Source organism: Balaenoptera ricei, chromosome 8 (assembly GCF_028023285.1).
Source record: "Balaenoptera ricei isolate mBalRic1 chromosome 8, mBalRic1.hap2, whole genome shotgun sequence".
In the NCBI taxonomy this organism is placed as follows: Eukaryota; Metazoa; Chordata; class Mammalia; order Artiodactyla; family Balaenopteridae; genus Balaenoptera; species Balaenoptera ricei.
In genome coordinates, this window is record NC_082646.1 from 10,583,616 (window position 1) to 10,604,842 (window position 21,227).

Sequence of the window (21,227 nt, forward strand, 5' to 3'; positions counted from 1 at the left end):
ATTGGAAAGGTGACCTGATTGGAACGTGTTCAGAATAAAAGAGGAAGAGAAATAGAGACAGTGAGAATAGACATCTTTGCTATGAAGGGCAAGAAAGTAATGGGGGAGGAGGGGAGAATGATTCAAAGAAAAGGTAGGGTCTAAGCAGGCGTGATATTAATAAATATGACGCAGGCTCTGATGGATCAGACAGGATGCTGGCTGTGGGTCTGGAGCAGACTTGGTAGGCCTGCTGATCCAGACTTTAACCCTTCGGTTGCTGGACTATGGAATGTCCAGGAGGTCCCAGCGGAGAGGTTGGGTTGGAAAAGTAGGCGAGGGGGTACTTAGGAAGCTCAGGGTAGTGGGTGTTTATCAGCAGGTCCAGAAGTGTTTCGGTATGTTCATAATCAGGATGGTAGTACCAGTGTGTTCCAGCTGAACATCTGCCTTGGTTCCATAAAGAATTTTTTTTTCTTTATTATCTTCACTTTTCAAGTTGAGGATATTGCAGCATATTTCCATGATGCTGAGAATGACCAAAAAAGAGGGAAAATTGGAAAATGTGATGATGTCAGAGAGCAAGGTGAGAATTACAGGACCTCCTTGAGTTGGGGAGTGAGGATGGGGCTAGTGCATAAACGAAAGGGTTGGTTTTGACTGAAACACAATCTCTTTGTTCCTTAGGGCAGGAAGGCACACAGAGGAGAGGGCCACAGACATAACGTTAGCTGCCAAGTGGTGGTGGAGGGCGTGTGGGATTTCTTTCACGGTTGCTTCTATTTTTCTGTGAGAGAGGAAATTTATTGACACCTCACATTTTTCACTTCCTCAGAATGACTATGTACCTACACTTTATCTGAGATTTATGTAGAATTCTGGGGAATCCTGGTTACTAGACCAACTTTTGATTCAGAATCTGCATCTCCCACTAAGACACATCAAACCGCGGAACTTTGGTCCTCTTATTCCAATGGATGATGATTAGAGCCCAGTTTCCTTTAGAGCCAGTTTGTTTGGAATATGATGAACCCTGCTGTCTAGTGCCCTGCTTTGCTATGGAGTGGCCCAGAAAGGAAGCATTTCGTGCCTGCCACAGTGATGTATCCAGGGCCACCCCTGAACCTGACTCAGAGTAGGTAGGTGTTCAATAAATATTTGTTGAATGACTACAGGAAGGAAGGAAGGAAGCAAGCAAGCAAGAAGATAATATTCAGTTTGCATCAAGAAAAGGCACTGCTAATCCAGCCTAGTAACATATGTTTCTGCTCAGGAGATTTACATCTTGTCTATAACTAATTCCTCCGTCGCATGTTTGGCGTTCCAAGATTTTTGCCTAGACTCAGGAATACATCCAGAGTGGCTGAAGGATGGCAATGCTTGATTGCTTGCCTCTCCCTCTACCTCTGAAGTTAATCTGATGCTATCTGAGCGCAAAGACACAGACAGGGTGGAGGTTAATGCAAATTTAGCCAGGAGTCTAGTGCCACTTCACAAAATATTGATTAGGTGTCTGATTTGCTCTCCCCTGACAATGGGCCAAAGGAATGAACCAATGAGGTGGGCTCAACTCCAGCTCGTCATGGTCATTCGATAAAGCCAGACAGCCAATGAGCAGCTGCTACCTTTTGATTGGGTGAGAGGCCAGAGAGGGGGGAAACCATCTTAGCAACAGCAGGAAGGATTGCACACGCCCTTGCACACACGCGCAAACACAGACCTGATGCCTTACCACCCTGCTGCAGGGAACGGTTGCTGATTGTGTCTCTTAAGGCTTTTGTTCAGCCACAGTCCTGGCTTCCAAAGGACCAGTTTCTTTTCACAGACCACACTGCTCACCTGGTCTGTCGGCTCATAATCCCTTTTTAATGGAATGAAGGGACGACCTTCCTCTCTCTGCCCCCTCCAACGCACATCTTATTAAGAGCCAACTTTGATCTGCAGGTAAACGGCACAGGCTTTGTTCTCAAAATGGGCTGTTCTGACCCCTGTCGGGGAGCCGACCCCACCACTGCCCTTCCCGACACCACATGCAGATGGGGAGGGAGGTGGCGTGGAGGCCAGGCCCACTGCCCACCTGTTGTTTCCTGTGCTTTCTGGAAGAACCGTAGAAGGGGTTTCCCCAAGCCAGCGCAGGCTTCTGTGTCGCTGTTATTTTCCGTACAGGCTTCCCCTTCATTGTTCCCTGGCCTTCACAGCCAGGGCCCAGGAAAGCTTTCCTGTTTTCAGCGTGACACTTGGCAATGCCTTTCGTAGCCACTGGGTTCCCAACATTTAACATTGTCATTTCAAAGGCTCCCGTCTTCTGGTCTCCACTGGCTTTTTATGTTTTCTGAGCAGCTGCCCTTATTCCCCAGGTGCCGGGGCCTTGGGGGCTGCCTGCCAACCCTTGGTTTCCCCAGATTAGTAGCTGCCGTGGCCTCCTCGTCTCCCTTCTGTCCCCCCCCACCTCATATCCTGGCTCTGAGTTTATTCTGAGGCCAGGGGTGACGGGGGGGGTGGTAACTGGGGGGCTGCACACGGGTTCCCAACATCTTTCTTTCCTCCGAGGACTTTGCCGCCTTGCTCCGACAGCTGCTTTCAGCATGAATCTTCGATCCAGGAGCATCTGTCCATGGATTATCCAGTCCCGCTGGTGGCTCCTCGTGTTCCCTGCTGACAGCCATAGTTCCGTCTGCGTAGGAAAGCCTATCAGGTGGGACAGACTTCACTGGAAGCGGTGTGTGGCTGTAGTTTGTACCAGAGAAAAAGGAAGTTGAGATCATGTCATAGGAATTTTCCAGTCCAAGAAGGATTATTGTCTAGGAAATGGTAGCCAGCTGTTTTCCATCTTCTTGCCTAGCAAACAAAGGGGAATGGCCTGAAATGGAAGCAAGGGAGAATTAAGACAGACATGAAGAACTCGTTTCTGAATGTTAGGCTTAACAGAACCTGGAAGATGTTACCACATGCACATTTGGAATTACTTTCCGAGTGAGGTATGATCCCCGCCCACTGGAGTTGTGTTCAGGTGTCTCCTCTCACAGGTGCCGTGGGATGGACGTGATGAGCTCCAGAGCAGCACAGCTGGGCTTTGGAGTTAGACTGGCCTAGACTTAAGTTGCAGCTTTGCAGCAGCCCCATAATGTGGTGTTAGCAAACTTCTTAACTTCTCTGAGCCTTTTACAAAAATCTGTACAATGGAAGTCACAATATCAACCATACCGTTTTAAATAAAACCGTATACGTAAGGCGCCTCGCTTAGGGCTTACCATGTAATAAGCATTCCAAACTGTTGACTCTTCCTCCCAATTCTAGAATTCCCAGAGCTTCATTCCATCAGTGGACCTACGGATACAGTAGGTCAATAATTTATTTATTATTTATTAGTAGGTCAATTATTTATTAATCAATTTTAAAAATTGAGCATCTCCCTGGAGCCTAGCTTCATGAGATCTGCCCATGGTTTCTGCCCATGACAATTTATGTTTTAGGCCAGAAAAGAAGCCAAACAAGTGATATAACAGGGCATCCGTGTGGCAAGGCAAAGCTAATCCCACTTGTACAGAGTCAGTGAGTGTAATAGGAATGGGCTGTCTACCCCGGGTTAGAATCATCCAAGAAGACATTGCAGGAAGGTTGGGTTTTAGTTCAGAAACTATCATTTATGTCCTTTGACTCTGTTTTCTTAGCTGTAAAATGGACACAATAATAAGATTAAATGGTATTGGAAGCAGATGAAATGCTGCAGGCACGTTTGACTGCGGAACTCATGCTTTAACCAACACACACACACACACACGGCCCTCGTCACAAGACATCCAATCAAATATTTTTAATGTGTCAAATGAATTGATAAAAGTGATAGCTATGAATGACAGCTGGACGGAATTAATCCTGTGCTGCCGAGGAGCTCCACAACAGTGACCTTCGGTGTCCTCCCTCCCAAGCAGCCGCATAGAGACACGTCTCCCTCTGTGGATTGTGATTCACACATACGCATTTTCCCTTTTATCTCCCCATTTGCATGCTCATATTAGACATGGATTTGGTTGGACCTGCGTCTGTTGAGACGGCCAGCCAATAACAGAAGCCCCATGGGGACGAATGCCGTCTGGTTTCGGGAGTGGGTCTAGCGAGTGAGGTCTAGGTCAGGAAGCTATTAGCCACAGAGATGGGGAATATATTCAGCTGTCATCACTTTTTAATTAAAATAGCCTGGTGGCACTTGCATCCCCCCACTCTGTCGCTCTCCACCCTCTCCCTGGCACTGGGTCCTCCTGCAAAACAGGACAAGTATCTTCTCCCTGGTCCAGGGTCTCTGGGGCTTGTTCAGAGACCATGAGAACCCTGACCTTTAGGAGGAAACAGGCACAATCTGTGTTCTCTCCCCAGCTCCACCTTTTGTAATGGCAGGGTGGTGAGAACATGTATAGCATGGAAATCTGAAAATGCTACAGACCAGGGCTTTTCCCTCCCTGGAGAGTGACACATTAAACATGGACCGTCACACCCCTAGAAGAGACTTGGGGTAAATTCCCAGCTGGTAATTCCTGAGATTACTATCATAACATGGGATTTTCCATACTCTAGATTTTCTTTTTCATTTTCTATCACGTTAAATCCACTTGTTTCATTGCTTAGATGGAATGGAAACTTGAGAAACAAGATGGGCTCATTATTAGAGCCTGCTCAGCTGACCTAAAATCCCTGCTCCTTGATTGCTTGTCACATGCTTTGAACTTTTTACTTAACTATTTTAAGCCTTGGTTTTCTCATCTGTAAAATGGGGCTAATAATAGTATCCACTACTTAAGGTCATTGTGAACAGTCAATGTAATCTTTCACTAAAGCACTGAGTGTGGTACCTGGCATGAAACAATCGTGCCATAAGTGGAGGCTGTCTTATGAATCAGTATTTATCATTCTGGTTGGGGGACACAATAAAAAATTGATCAGGGGTAGACTAGCCATGTTTGATTAGGCTTGTCATGAATGTAGAAGTTTAATAAGGACATTATTTGACACAGTTATCTGAACCATGTAACAGAGAAGTGTATGAATAGGGTGCCACAGCACTTAATTAAAATGTTTCATTTATTACCCTGGTGTTTTCTGCATTTAAAGATACTGTGCACAGCAAAACGTAGCACAGTCCCCACTCTCTCAAATTGGCATAATACGCAAATTATATCTTTAGCACTTATAGCAATATGCAAATAAAGCATCAACATAGTTGCAGCTTCATCAACACAAAGCATTTATTTTGTGCCTATTTTCCATAGGTGCACCAAAACAAAATGATTTTGGACAAATCCAGCTCCTACTCTTTTGGAGTTCATGGTATATAAGAGATAATACAGGCAAACTGTGTTTTAGAGTGCTTCACTTTATTGCGCTTCGCAGATAGATTTTTTTTTTTTTACAAATGGAAGGTTTTACAACCCTGCATTGTCAGATGATGGTTAGCATTTTTTAGCAAGAAAGTATTGTTTAATTAAGGGATGTACATTGTTTTTTTTTAGACATAATGTTATTGCACACAACAGATTATAGGATAGTATAAACATAACTTTTATAGGTACTGGGAAACAAAAGAATTTTTGTGAATTACTTTATTGTGATATTCGCTCTATTGCATTGCTCTGGAATTGAACCCACAGTATCTCAGAGGTATGCCTGATACTGAGATCTAGCATAGGTGGAAAGACAGATCGCAGATTCTGAAGGCAGAATAAAAATTTTTGCACCAGGAGCTAACTCATAGGAAGGTGAAGTTTCTTATCTGTGTGGTGAGATAGAAATTCGTTTTAGGTGAGCGTGAGTAAGCCTCTTTGGAATCTTATACACAGGCCAATAGGCTTTGATTAAAGTCTGTTGCCTAGGTTGACAAATTGTAAATTGTTTTTCTTTGAAGTGCAGTTTTCTTCTTCACGGTGAGCCATGAGGGGCCAGTTGAGCAGCGACCAGTGGCAAAACTCACCCAGCATTTACCAGTCTGTTCTCAGAAGCCACCCCACCCCCGTTTCACTGGTCCCAGTGGTAGCTTTAGATTTAGTGGTTCTCCACAAGGCTCTTCTGTGTGATGAGTCTCCACACTCTCGAGATAACTACCCTCAAGTCACCCTGCATTGGAATCACCTGGGGTGCTTATGAAAATGAAGATTCCTAGGCCAGAGTCCAGTATGGTAAGTCAGGGGGGTGGGACCTAGGAAGTCTGCGTTTGATCGTGGGCCTCGGATCACTGCTCTCCACACCAAACCACTGCTCTAGATCGTACCCTTTCAACATTCATCCTATCCCAGGCCTCCTTATTACTTGTGCTGCTGCTGCCTTAGTTCATGCGTCTAGCCTGGCTACTACAGTCCTCTCTTCACTGGCCTCCTAGTTCTCCTCTTGACTAGTAATAGTAAGCTAAATAAAATTCAAATCTTACAGTGTCAGATCCTATATAAGATCCTACAATCAGCCACTATTTTCTATAGGATGACTTCGTCTCTTTTCTAGGACAAGTAAGGCTCTCGCCAGCCTTGCCTCCTGCCTCATCCCCTGGGTACCCCTTATATGCTGCAGCCACGCTAAAGGCGGGTCTCTGAATACACTCTGCGTCAGGGGTCCGGGCCCTTGCTCGTCTTCTGGCATCTGGCTAGAATGACCCCCCATCACCCCCGCCGCCACCGCCCCTTATTCCGCTCCTGGTTCTCTGACAAATACCTACTTTAACACAACTGCTCAAGAATTACCTCTTCTGAGATGACTTTTCTGTCCTTTTCCCTTTTCGTGCCTGCATTCTCCCTCCCGTCTGTATTTGCTTTGACGATAGCACTTACAGCACTCCACTGCAGTATTAGTTGACAAGTCTGTCACTCCCTTGAAAGCACAGCCCATGTCTTTCTCCTCTTAGTATCTCAAGGAACATATTAATGTTTTCCAGAATAAATGAATGAACCCATGAATTGTACAACATGGAACCTAAATTTATTCCCAGACTAAATTTGCAGCCCAAGAGTTGGCCACATTATCCTTCTTTTCATGATGTGTATCTTATCAAGAGTTTTGAAGATCACAAGCAAAATGAAACAACTTGGAGTTTCCCACATGTGAGTGGGCTCAATCCAGTCTGACTAACACATTCTAAAGCCCACAGAGTGTTCCTTCCCTTCATGATGTGGAGATAAAAATAGGGAGAATGAAATAAATGAAACCAGTGTCTTTGTTATGTAAACCACAGGGTAAATTGGGGTAAATGAGCAATCTTTATGGCAAATGTAACTGATCTTTCTGGAGAGTTATTTTATTTAATTGATTAATTTAATTGCCTAGCAAATGAAATCTGAAAATACCATCCCTGAGAAGACTTACTTGCTGAAAATCCCTTCTCTTCTCTAAACCTCATTGATTCCAATTAATTTCCCATCATTCCTCCTCTCTGTCTACAGTGTGATTTGAGCATTTCACGTTTTCTTTCAAGGCTGAAGTTCAAAGATCGGACACAAAGAGTTGAAGATTTTCAATTCTACTGTCTAAGGCATTTCAAGAATCAGTGGTTGCTCTCATGTGTTGCTGGTGGGGATGTGAAATGGAATAGCCACTTTGGAAAACAGTTTGGCAGTTGCTTAAAATGTGAAATGGAGATTGAGTATGAGACTTCTCCTCTTCACCCCTAAGAATTTACCCAAGACAAATGAAAGGATGTGTACCTGTAAAGACTTTGTACGTGAATATTCACAGCAGCAAAACCATAATACCCCCAAAGTGGAAACAACCCAAATGTTCATGAATTGGTGAATGGAGAAACAAAATGTGGTATATCATACAGTGGAATACTAGTCAACAGTAAAAAGAAATGGAATACCAATGCGTTCTACAACATAGATGAGCCTCAAAAATATGCTAAGAGAAAGAAGACAGTCACAGAGGTATTTATACTGTGTAATGCCATTTATATGAAATGTCCAGAGAAAGCAAATTTATAGAGACAAGAAGCAGAGTGGTGGTTGCATAGGATTGGCGGGGTAGGAGCAGAAACTGCAGCTGGAGGAAACTTGGGGGGTGATTGAAATGTCTGAAAACTGGATTGCGGTTACAGTTGTCCAACTCCCTACATTTACATATAATCATTAAACTGTACAGTTACAATGGGTGGATTCTGTGGTGTGCAAATGACACCTGAATAGAGCTGTAAAAATAGTTGACACTGACGCTTTGCTACCTTCGTATTTTTATTAGAGTGGTGGTACACTTTCAGAAACCTTTCCCAGGTAATATATTTTAAAAGTCTTTAATCACAGCATCTAGATTTTAAGTTGGTTTCTTTCCTTTTCTATGAACTCCTGAGACCCTTCACCTTTATACCAGTGGAGACATATTCAGACTGTAAAAACTTTTTTCTCTATCAAACTAATTAAGCTCTGATGACATCAGCTGTATTTGCAGTGCACCTGATTAAGGCCATGATACTAATTAAATTCTTGAATGATTAAAAATGCAAATTACCAGACTGGGTTGAGCAACAGGCCTTGCTTCTGGGCTCCAAAACAGTAGGGAACAACAAGCCTCATCTCAGGTGATGGAGCTCTCACGTCTAACCTGAGTCAAATGAGGCAATATTAACTGTGAATGACTAAGATTTACCTACTTTTTATGGGGCGATATTTCATTTATAGAGGCCATGCATTTCTAGGTGACTCATACCTTTGTGAGTACACTGAGAAGTGTTGTATTGGGATGGAAGGACCCCCAAGCTTTGGAGTTAGAACTGAGTTCAGATGCTGCCTCTGTCACTTACCAGTGGTGTGATCTTTGGCTAATTATTTAATTTCTCTGAGCATGTATATCTTTATAACAGGGAATTTGATTATCTAGCTTGAAGAGCTTGGGGGCTAATTAAATGAGATCACTTATGTCACTGGGCCTAGCATATAGGGAGCATTTAATAAGTGGGACCATGGGGTAGCTTAGATAATAAGCTCTTGGTTCATTCAACAAATACTAACTGAGTGCCTACCATTCATTTACTCCTTCAATTTATTATTTTATTATTATTTTTTTATTTGGCTGCATCGGGTCTTAGTTGCGGCATGTGGGATCTTCAGAGGTCTTCAGAGAAGCACACGGGCTTCTCTAGTTGTGGCACGCGGGCTTCTCTAGTTGTGGTGCACGGGCTCCAGAGCACGTGGGCTCAGTAGTTGCAGTGCACAGGCTCAGTAGTTGTGGCGCGCAGACTTAGTTGCCCTGCTTCATGTGGGATCTTAGTTCCCCGACCAGGGATCGAACCTGCTTCCCCTGCATTGGAAGGTGGATTCTTAACCACTGGACCACCAGGGAAGTCCCTATTCCTTCAATTTAGAAAATATTTATTGAACGCTTGCTATCTTTCTGGTAGTATTCTTAGTGTTCAGGATCCATAAATGAATTTAAAAAGACAAATTCACACCATAGCAAAGCCTACTTAGAAAATATCTATAAACATAATAAATAATTAAATGCTATGATATGTGGCAAAGTTCTATGTCCTATGGCAAAAAACAGAGTAGGATGGGGGGGGACCTAGAGTGATGGGGGTGAGGGAAAGGATGGATTGCAATTTAGGGCGATGAGGGGAGGGCTCAGTGAGCAGGTAAAAAATGAGCAAAGCCTTGGAGGAGGTGCGGGAGCTGGGCATCACCCAGCAGCTCTAGGGGGGAGCCTTGTAGGCTGAGTAAACAGCCAGCATATAGCACCCCAAGTATCATGTTCCAGACACCTTCAAGGAGTACTGGGAGGCCAGTTACCATGCCAGACACTAGATGCACATGGTAACCCAGTGGTCAGAAGTGAGTTCAAATTCTGTCTCTGTCACTTGCCGGTTTGGTCATCTTTGGCTAATCTTTTAATTTCCTTGAGCTTGTATCGGTTCATCTATAAAATGAGATTTGAATATCTGTTTCAAAGGATTATCTGTCCCAAAGTTTTGAAACAGTCGTTTACCTCAGTCACCTCTGAAGCTGCAGTTTGTAAACGGTGCTTGAGCAGAACGGGAACCATGGTTTTATTCGTGTCTGGCTCTGATCCACGTAGTCACGTAAATAAAGCATCCTGACACGGAGCCTATTCCAGTCCTTCGGCCTGCTTGGTGGGGCAGTTAGGAGATGAGACCGGCTGAAATAGAAGGACCATTCTGAGATGTAAAAAGGAATGAGAGAGAGAGAGCATTAATTTATTCATTCAACCAATAGATAATGGAGCTTCCACTATGTTCCGGGCACTTATTGCTTGGAGAAGAACAATGTGGAGTGTGGTAAAGCGTTTTATATACTGGGAGGATAATACATTTTATACATATGTAAATGTGTGCCTGTGTGTGCATGTGCCTGTGCAGTTTCTCTCAGAATCAACCATGTGCCAAAGGTGACTCAGACATTGATGGAACCTTTATCAGCGACTTCCAGTGAACTGTGGGTTGGGGGGAAAGGACATGGGAGCTCCTTCAACTTCGATACTGGCCTTCTCAGGTGTTTCTCTCCTTCTCTCTCGCTGGCTGTGAACTGTATCCTGGAAAGAACACCGGATTGAGTCAGAAGACCTTGGTTCCACAATCAGCCCTTCAGGTTTTAGCTGTGTGACTTGGGCTTGTCATGTGACTCCTCTGAGCTTTATTTTTCTCATTTATGCAGTGGAAATAAAACTTCTACGTCACCTGCCACCCAAATGTCAAAGGTCAAATGAGGAAATGCATTTGAAATCATTTGATAAACTATAAAACTAAACATGAGTTGAAGGAGGTGCAGGTCATTGTTGGAGAAGGAGGCTGATAGGACATGGGGATGGGCAGTTATCTGTTGTAGGAAAGAATGGTTTTGGCATTTCTCCAAAGAGTAGACATTTGGTGCTAATTTATGCACATTAGTTAATTCTACTTTGCTGGGGGGCTCAGATGGGACTCCCTGATGGATGTGCCATCCATGAAAGAATCATGAAAGCCACATGGCTCAAAACTGTGATCCTTTCAGGGATGGAACTAGAGAGACAGGCTCTTGAGAGGCACAGGCTTGGCTGACAATTTCAAAACCGTTTGCTCAGTGATACCCTGCTGAACCCTGGGCAGTGGGATGAGTAGAGAAAACACTTTTGTCCTAAAAACTGTTAGGTTCATTTTCCACCCCGCTCCCCACTTATCTAGGTTTTACATTCCAGGCATGTAGGGATACAGTCACCCAGTGGTAACTGGTGATGCTGGGCCCTTCTTTCCAAGCTCTGAAACCATCTGGGCTGGCGGAGAGCGAGAAGGGAAAAGGCAGCATACTTTTCAGGAGGCGAAAAACACTCTCAAGAGTCAAACTTGAGGCAAGTTCTTGGAGCAAAGAGAATTATTCAGGGGAAAGGCAGCCAGATGCTCTGTAAAAGCATGTGTCTGGTTATAGCATGAATTGAGGATGGGCAAGAAAGAATCACTGAATCTTAAGAATTGTTGAATCTCATCATGGGCGAGACTCAGGTGACCCACAGATGCCCTTGTATCTCTGTTTATGTGTTGGTCTCACTCTCCACACAGTAAGCTCCCAACTAGGACCAAGTTTTTTGCATTTTTTTCTATCTGTAGTGGTTGTGCCAGTGCTTGTCATTTCACAGTTGCTCCCAATATATGATGGAGTGGGATGGTTCACTGGCCCTTTCCACACACCAAGGCTGGCTAAGGAAGGAGGGCGACCCCTGAGTCTTCTGTGGGGAACTTACCTCGGTGTTTCATAATCCTTAATATTTGGGGAAGATTCTGATTTGGTTAAAAGATAAAAATACTTCTCTTCTTCAGTACCTGTTCATTTTCATTATGCTTGTAGCACGAACAGTGGGCTGGAAATGGACCAGAATGATCTCATTTCTAAGGCAGAGCTTCCCAGGGGCGCTGTGACAGGCTTGGGGTGGCTGGGATAGTTTACAAGGCATTTATTCGAGATATGGATGGTTGGAAGTTTCTTATAGTGGGAAAGTATATAAAAGCAGTTTTGATAACTATTTAGAAATTTTTAACTCTATTTGAACATTCATTGTATGGATTCATCTGTAAACTTGCTGACTTCCGTAACGACTATTTGGGTGTCTAAAACTCTGTGAATAACCCCCTCACCCGCCCCCCCCCACACACACACCAGAGTGTCCTGGGAAGCTACATGCAATTCACTTTCCTTGGATCATCCTGTTAAAATGTCCTGGTATTAGTTTGATTATTTTTTAGTCATGATTTTTTTTTTTTTTTTTACCATCAGTGATGTTCTTTGCTTTGCCTGCCCTATAAAGTGTTAGATTTTTTTCCTGATTTCATTTGCTCTAATATTTTATATTTTGTCTAATAATATAGAAGGCATATGTGATTTTAATCATTACTTTCTTTTTTTTTTTTTTTCGGCTGTGCCATGTGGCTTGTGGGATCTCAGTTCCCCGACCAAGGATCGAACCCAGGCCACGGCAGTGAAAGTGCGGAGTCCTAACCACTTGACTGCCAGGGAATTCCCTAGTCATTACATTTTAAAAGCAGATATTAGATGTTTCTAAATAGAAAATGATTTATTTTACTGGGAGAGTTTATACAAAGTCCATATTTAGTATCTTCTGTAACATTTGCTAATTTAAAAAGTAAGTAATGAAATTTAATTAATTTTATTACTAAGTCTCAAATAGAATCTCCCAGATTTTTTCCAAGGTATCCCAAATATGCAATTGTTATAGCTTCCTGTGTGTGATGATATAAAAAAGTTAGGGCAACAGTGCCATAAATTATTCTTGTTGCAATTTTTCACCCTGGGAGATGGGGTGTAAGTGGAAAGAATGTTAATCTTGGTGGAAAGGATTTGTTAGAGAAATCCAAGATGTTGCTATTTTTGCTTTTAAAGTTCCATTTGCTAAAATAGTGAAATAAGGAGGGCATGTTGAGCTTGAAGATATTTCACAATGCTGGACACTGTCTGATGGGGTTGGCTGTGTTTCTGCAGGTTCATACCTTGCCAGCTGCATCTCCCTTGCTTCTTCCAGGACAGAATGGGTTGAAAGAACCAGCAGGAACTGACAAGGTAAATGTCACTACATCCAGCTGGCCATACTTTGAAATTAAACATGGACTTAACAGATTTCAAAGTGTCGTAGAATTCATACAATTCATGAAACCACATTTAAATGAAAAGCAAGCGGTAACCCTCCTATTTCAAAACATCTGAGCAAGTGTTTTTATATTGAACAAAACACTTAAACTTCATTTCTATTGAATAAATACACCCAGTACAGGAGAAAAAACACCAAATGGGTCTGAAATTGACCTTAGATTACTCGTCCAGTATTCTGGAGGGGTGTGCAAGGGGTACCCCCTTTCTTCTGGAGGGCCGGCTGGGGAGGGAGGTCAATGCTGAGAAAGTGCATCTGCAGCTTTGAGTGCATCTCCCCACCCCTTGCCGCAGGGGGACGGGGAGGCGGGAACAGGCATGAACTCAGGGGTCTCAGGATGAGGCTACCATATTTAGCAAATAAAAATACAGCAACACATGGAATATCGGGGATATATTTATGCGAAAAATTATTTGTTGTTTACCTGAAATTCAGTTTAAATTGGGCATTCTGTTTTTATCTGGCAACCCTACTCAGAAAGAGTTGGGGGGAGAGGGACGTGGGAAAACATGACGCAGCAGAAGAACAGGAGTGTACAATAGCGAATTTTATAGCAGGAAGATGGTGACGGCAGCATCATTCCTGCGTCATGTACTTGGATTGAGATTTGCACAGGATTTCTAAGGACACACAGGGCAAGGTGCTGGTCAGGAAGGGCTTCAGATGGGATCAGTACTGATTCTTGAAGAAGATGGAAAATTACCCACAAAAAGAAGATGGTGGGAGATGAGGAAGGACATTCCAGGCAGAACAATGCAAGTCCAAGGCACGGAGGATGAAACAACTCCAGTATCTGGGTCCACGAAGCCGTTCTGGTCCCACCCAGAGGAACTCCTCCTCCCTTCCTCTGTGCTCTCCTGGCCCTCTGATGGAGCCTCATCGCTGAGCTCTTACGCTTTCTGCTATTGAGACGTCTGTGATGTGGGCCCATCAAGTTACAGGCGGTAGGTTGTAGAACAGCCTCATTTACTGTCCTAGTTGAGCAGTAAACCCAGCCGCGAACTGACTTGAACAGACCCTGCTTTTTGCAGAAGATTGAGAACAAACACATCAAATGTTTTTTCTCAAGCAGTGCAACATGCTGCATATATGTACATGTATGTACTTAAGTAAACACAGAGACTTGATTTATAAAACATCAGACCTTAGGTATCTAGGATTGCTTCCCCACAAGAGAAATAGCAACATGAAAGTAAACGAAATGGAAAAATAAGTAAAATTCCTTGCATTCCCTAAAATTTATCCCCAAGCCAACCTACACTGCTTCAGTATATGAGGTAAATCCTCTGTTGCGCGTCTCATCAGTCTACTGCTTTTGAATGTTCTCTCTCAGAAGAGACAGATTGTCCTATATCCTGTGTGTGGCACTTTTACCCCCCTGCTTAGAATTCCCCAATTAAAGTTCTTCAAGTTACGGTGCTGTGTAAATAAATAAGTAGGACCATGCTTTCTGCCCTTTGGGGCACAGAAACTGAGAAGCCTTGGGTGTCCGCGGGAGGGGAACTTTCTGGCCGTCCTATTCCCATAATAGTATGATTTGGAGGCAGCTTACCCAGAGATAAGAACATTGAGAAGGTGGCTTTGTCTAGTAGCTTTAAGATGGAGCTATAATCCCTTTCTGTGTGCATGTTTGAAAATGTTGCTTTCCAGAACTTTACCAACCAGATTAAGTGCTTTTGTTGTCGTCGTTTGTTTTCATTTTGTTGTTGTTAGGGGGAAGGTTATTTGGAGAATTATACTTTACCCATCGGCCGTCTAAGGGTTCAGACTGGTTTGAGCCTTTCAACTCTAGGAGTGTTCATCTTGCCCCTGAAGTTAATATTGTATGTTGTTTTTCCTTTTCTTTGCACATTTCCTAAAGATGCTGACCGTGCAAGGAATTTACTCAGACCTCTTCCGACCTATCTTGGTTTACCTTTACCTGAGAAATGCCCGTATCTGACTGTATGTTCCGTGGGGACAGTTTGCTTTCTTTGGCACCATGCGGAGGGCCTGGTCCCCTTTGCCTTTCTCAGCCCCAGCGCCTCTCTTGGGGGCAGAATTAATCCCATGCTTTCTTTGGGCCCCACCAAGGGTTGGTTTCTGCTCTCCTGCGCCACCTGCTGTCACCTGCTCCAACCGCAGCCTTCCCAGGCTCCAGCCCCAGGCTCCCCGCAGGAGCCCATGCCAAAACCTCAGCCCAAGCAGATGTTACTCAGGCTGCCAGGTTTCTGTCCTGGTCTTATCTGTGCTGCCTCCACTGGCTCGCCCGATCAGAATCCCAAATGTCCCCAGATGACTTGCCTCAAGTCACGCAGACCCTGAGCTCCTTGGCCCGAAGAAGGGAGGCTGCCAGTGTAGGGGTTGATCAGGGGCTCGTGCCAGCTTCCTGAACATGTGGTCAGTGGAGGCCAGCCTCCGCCCAGCAGTGAAAATGCAAATAGATTTCTGTCACAGTGTCAACACACCCAGGCAGGGCACTGATACTTCATGGGCTGATCAACATGTCCCCAGTGTGTCCCCTGACTGGGCCACTAGTTTCCTCCCAAGTTGCTCAGAAACCGGAAACTTTGTTTTTTTAGCAGTCTGGACCTTCTTACATTCTCACAAAACTTGGTGATTCTAATCAGGGCACCACAAAGAAAGTGGAGTGCTGCTTGTTGTTAATAGGTTAAGTACCCCTGTTTATTCCCTATTGTAGGTTAGGGAATCTCTTGATGGCCGGGACTTCAGCATGTGTTTATTCTCTCACACACAGTCCGGCACATAGTAGGTGCCTCCCAGAAGCTTGTTGAAATGCACAGATTCTCTCTGGCCAAAATCCTTCTTGAAAGTCCTTTTCTATTTGTCTATTAAAAGTAAAAGCTGCCAGATCTGAGATTCTGATTGTTTGTTCCTGATTGAAGCCTGAAAGAAAGTAAGTCTGACTTAGTAGAAAGAAATGATGAGCGATAGCAGTGATTTCTTCTGCTGCTCTCATAAGAATGAGGATGGTCACCAGCTGAGGTTAGAATAAGTAGCAACATATTTGTGCAGGGGAGAGTTGGGTTAGCTACGAGATAGAACTTCCTGAGAGCAAAAGTTACACGATACGCTTATAAATTACAAGTGGGGGTTTATGCCAGCAACACATCCATTTAGTTCAGTAAACATTTATTAAGCTCATACGTCGTGCCAACACTGTGCTAGAAGCTTGATAAAATACAGTGCCCGACCACAGAGAAGACTGAGACACATAAACAGACAATTACAAGTCGTTTCCTAAGTGCCACGAGAGAAAGGTGTGCCTGGGGCGTTGTGGGAGCACGATGAAGGGGTACTGATTTGAGCTGTGTCGTCAGAGAAGGCTTCCTGGAGGAGGTGGTACGTGTACTGAGTTTTACCACTGGATAAGAGGTATCTCGGTGAATAAATGCAGTCAGTGCATTCCAGGAAAGCTGGACAACTGGATTAATTGATGTAGAAACATCTTTAGATGATAGAGAATCCCTTCAGTCCTACTGAGTTGAGTCATCTGCAAAATGACATTGTGCCATAGGAAATGTCTTACAAACCTGGTGACAAAAAGGGGCTCAGTTTTCTGTTCCACGTTTGATCTGTCAGACATTATTAAGATAGCCTTCCGTAATTTTAGGAGGGAAAAGGTAAAGGAGAGAATCTTCTTTTCTTCATGGATCATGGTCCTTTCAGCAGCCTCTCTGCTCCAAAATTGTGAGCACTGCAGAGCTGGCAAGGCCTTGATGCATCAGACTTGACATATTTGGGGGCTGCCCTCAGAGCCATGCCGATGGGAGCTCCAGACCAGGCGTTCTCCATGCGTTCCAGGAGGCCACAGAGAGGAAGGCTGGGGTTGGGCCTGTCTGCTGGCTCAGAGAGAATAAACACACTGCTGCCTAGAAGCTCTCTCAACAGCTTCTCTTTGAATTCCAACAGATTATTTTACCAGGCCCCATTGTACAGGTGGGAAAACTGAGGCTGAAGAACACGAAGCCACTTCCCAGGCCCTGGGGAGTAACGGGTGGCTGCTGTGTATTAATTTAGCTTCTTGTTTGTCACTCCAGTGCCTCAGCTGGTACCTCCCCGGGGTGGGAACCTCTGAGAGGCATTTTTCCCAGAAAGAAGTGCTTTTGAAATGGCAGGCCAGTTAGTAATGGCCCGTTTCCGCTGGATACCCGGCTTATTGGGCTGGCGTGGTGGGGTTGGGGGTTCCCCGCCTCCTCCAGAGAGGTCATTCAGCCCCAGCCATGGCAGCTGGTGTCTCCAGGCCCTGGTCCACCACCGGAGAAAGGCATCCGAGGAAGGACAAAGAGTGCAGCCCCGGCTGCGGACCCGAGCCCTCCACGCCCCCTCGCCCGAGGCGGCCCTGGCCGGGTTGGTGCCAGGCACTGTGCTGCTTCTCCACCCCCTTCCCGGCCCCTCGGCTCATCTGCTTGCTCTCAGCACTCCAGCCATCCTGAATGGGTCTTTGTGTGCGCCCCAGGAGCTGGCTCGGAAGAGCCCTGATAGAAATGCTGGACAGAGATATCTCCTCTGGATCCAGGCGCCGCTCGGCGCGGTGCCCATCTTGTGGAAGGCAGGTCTTTTTTGTGCCGCCGGCTTGTTCCGTATCTGGGAGCGAGCTGGGGCCTGGGTGAATGGAAGAATGTTCTGCACCCCTGCACAGTGGGCTCATCACCAGGGCCAGGGGCATGGCAGTGCCTTGGTCACTTCCCGGAGCTCTCTTTCCCACTCTTTCTCTTTGCTACTTTGCCCCCAGAGGTGACTCCACTCATATTAATACCAAGAGGTGCAATTAAATGGTCACTCCTTATGTGCCAGGCATTGAGTTAAGGGTTTTATCCCTTTGAACTAAATTTTCCCAACAATCCTATGAGATATGCCCCCATTATTATCCCCATTTTACAGGTGAAGAAACCAAGGTCTGGAATATTAAGGAACTTTCCCCGGTAATTCTGAACACAGGTTGGATGGGTCTCTGCTCTTGCCTCCTCCTCCTAGCTTTCAGGGGGTCTCTCACCAGACATGGAAGTCCTAAGCCCCCTTTATGCTTGGCCCCCTGAGAAATCACCACCTCTAGGGTGCTGGCCGCCTCGGGAAACCCAAAAGGAGGCAAAGCCTGGTTCTGGCAAAATGCAGAGAGCCTTCTGGCCTTCTGAAGTCCCATCTTGTTTATACTGTCACCCCTTTGTGCTTTTTTAAAAAAATCAAGAGTAACATTTTATTTTATAAGATAGAAGAAGCTATGGATGTAGAAGGAAAAAGTTGGGATACAACTTCATATTGAAAATTTTGCTAAAGAGCCCTACCTTCACCCCCAGGAAATAGAAAGTTTTTGCGAGGCAAACACCACCCGAGGGCTAAAGCCCAGGATTCATCTTCGGGGTCATCCCCTGCTCTGGCCTAGCGTCCCACTGTAATGAGGGGATAGAGGTTAATTCGCAGTAGCCGACTCTTCAGCACTCTCTGGGCAGAGGTTGAAGTTCAGGCACGAATCTTGCTTTGACTTTTTTCTTAGTAGATAGAAGCAGTGGTCACGATGGCATCTACATTCACACACATATGGCAGGGCTGTCTAGCTTTAGAGGTGTGGTCCAGAGCTTTCTTATGGAGCAAAGCTCAATGGCCCTTTTCAGGGACAGACATTTTAACCATGGATTTGAGAACAGCCCCGTTAGCTGAACCAAATGGCCAGCTGGGAAGGTCTGTGAGTATTTCTCTGTTGGCAAAGAGGCTAGAGCAGTCTATGGTCAAACAAACAAAAACAGCAAGAGAGATGCAGGTTAGATCTTAAGAAGAACTTCCCCACTCTGCATCATGGTGCATTGACAATCAGGCAAAATAAGTTGTCCTTCAGAGTCTGTTTGTATTTGCTTGTTTCTTTTCTTCATTTTCTCCTTTTTTTTTCTTTTTTAAAGAAAAGTTAGCTCTTCACCTTTCTAGGCTGTTATTGTTGTAGTCTGTGTTACTTCTGGGGAAAGGGGAATGACTGTTATAGGCCTTATGTAGAGGGAGATTCCTTTATGTCCATCTTTCACACATGACAAGAAACTCTGCAGAATTGGAATCCTCAGATTTGTGTGTCATGTGGTGTGTCTTCCCCTCTCCCCCACTCCTAGCTGCTCTTGCATTCAGCCCCAGAAATGGCAATGCTGTAAAGATGGGCAAAGTGACTGAGTAATTTTTCTATGTGTTATTCTCCAAGTTGCTTTCTACAGTGTTTATGCATTACTCTGATTAATATCCAAGGATATTTACCCAAGCATGTTTCTCCATTAAACCATTCCTATCATCATGGGGTATTATGACCATCTAATTGTGGTGATCATGTTTTGAGTAACTGAAGCATAAGCACAGAAGAGAAATCCCCATCAAAGTCAAGAGGATAGTCTGTGGACGATTAAGGTCCTGAGATGCAGGGAATCGAACAAAGAAGAGTCACAGACACCCATCGGCTCCCCTTTCTTCTCCACTCAAGCTGCGGTCATTCTTTGGTGTTTTTCTTAGGAGTCACTTGTTCCTTTTTTACTTTGTTCATCTCATTTCTGAGAGTGGAACTCACTATTAAAAGAAGTAGTAGTTAAAGATAGCAGAATTCAAGAGCTTGAGGGATAAGTCAGGTTGGACACAGGAAAAGGACTTTTTGATTGAGACAAGGAAGATGTATAGGAGAGAAACCCATTGGGACAGGACAAGTGAAATTCACCTCCAGTACATGGGCTACTGAAGTTTGAGCAACTTTCTGAGTCTCAGTCCTTTATTCACAGGATGACGTGCGAGTCCCTGGACAGTTTCCTCTTTGTGAATAAAGCTATCAATTTATTCATTGGATTTTGGTCGATAAGCAAGGCAGCATCACCACGTTTGGACTGTGAACAGGCAGCAAAGTATCACCACGAGTGTTTGCACAGAAGAGTGACGTCATCAGGGAGGCACACATCCGGAAGACTCAGCCGAGAGTCATGTGTAAAACGGATTACAGTGGTTTCAGGAAGCTACATGGGAAGATAGAGCAAAAGCCCAGTGGAGAAAAAAAAATGAGAACTTCACCAAGGACGATTGCAGCAGGAATCAAAGAAGAGGACTAATTCAAGAAGTGCAGTGGAGAAAGAATGGACAGAGCTTGGCAACTAAGTGGCCATGAAGGAGGGGCATGAGAGGGAGGAATTCACAATGACACAGTCGCTGTGAGGTTTCCCCAGAGAGCAATTGGGCATTTGTCCAGTGGCCAGTGGGAGTAACTGAACTTTCCGCACTTTTCTTGCTGAGAATCAAGGAGGGAGCAGCAGTGGCCTGTTCACTGTGTAAACTTACCCCTATAACCCATCATTTTGGGTAGACGACGGCCTTGACATAGAGTGAGTGGGATCATATGATCCCGTTGCCACCGCTGTGGCCCCGCTCGTAATGGTGATGATCTCTAACCCTCAGGTTACTGTGAGTTAGTGGGGCTCTCTGCACACAGAAGCAGGGAGAATTCCCCAAAGAATTGAGAGGGGAAAATTTAACAGAAAGTCATACAGAGTGAAGTAGGTCAGAAACAGAAAAACAAATATCATATAATAACACATGTATGTGGAACCTAGAAAAATAGTACAGATGAACCTATTTGCAGGGCAGGAATGGAGATGCAGACGTAGGGAACGGACGTGTGGTCACGGGGTGGTGGTGAATTGGGAGATTGGGATTGACGTATGTGCACTGCCATGTGTAAAACAGATAGCTAGTGGGAACTGCTGTATAGAGCAGGGAGCTCAGCTTGGTGCTCTGTGATGACCTAGCTGGATGGGATGCGGGGTGGGTGGGAGGGAGGTCTCAGAGGGAGGGGATATATGTATACATATAGCTAATTCACTTTGTTGTACAACAGAAACTAACACAACATTGTAAAGCAACTATACCCCAATTAAAAAATATATCTATTAAAAAAAAAAGAAAGCTCCATGGCGATATCCTGCATGACCTATTTTAATATTATTGGGTGACAGTCAGTGTTTTAAATTACTTCGCACCCTCACTCTTCTTGTCACCATTTTCCAATTCATAATTCCAAGGCTCTGATACCAGATTTCCTTGGCGTTAAGAGTGAAATGGGAAAGGAGTGGCAATTGAGTTCTGTGTTCATTGCTGTCGTGCCATCCGAAGACAGCAGGCCCTGG

The 21,227-nt window shown here is 44.7% G+C and overlaps 1 long non-coding RNA gene across 1 annotated transcript in view; it reads left to right on the forward strand.

Annotated features, from left to right (window-relative positions):
• LOC132370332 (uncharacterized) overlaps positions 1 to 20,812 on the forward strand; it is a 135,184-nt gene extending 114,372 nt beyond the window's left edge. The window contains exons 3-4 of the long non-coding RNA XR_009504548.1: positions 12,927 to 13,004; positions 19,836 to 20,812. This is a non-coding gene — a long non-coding RNA (uncharacterized LOC132370332). The remainder of the gene's footprint in view (positions 1 to 12,926; positions 13,005 to 19,835) is intronic.
• Positions 20,813 to 21,227: the final 415 nt, after the last annotated feature.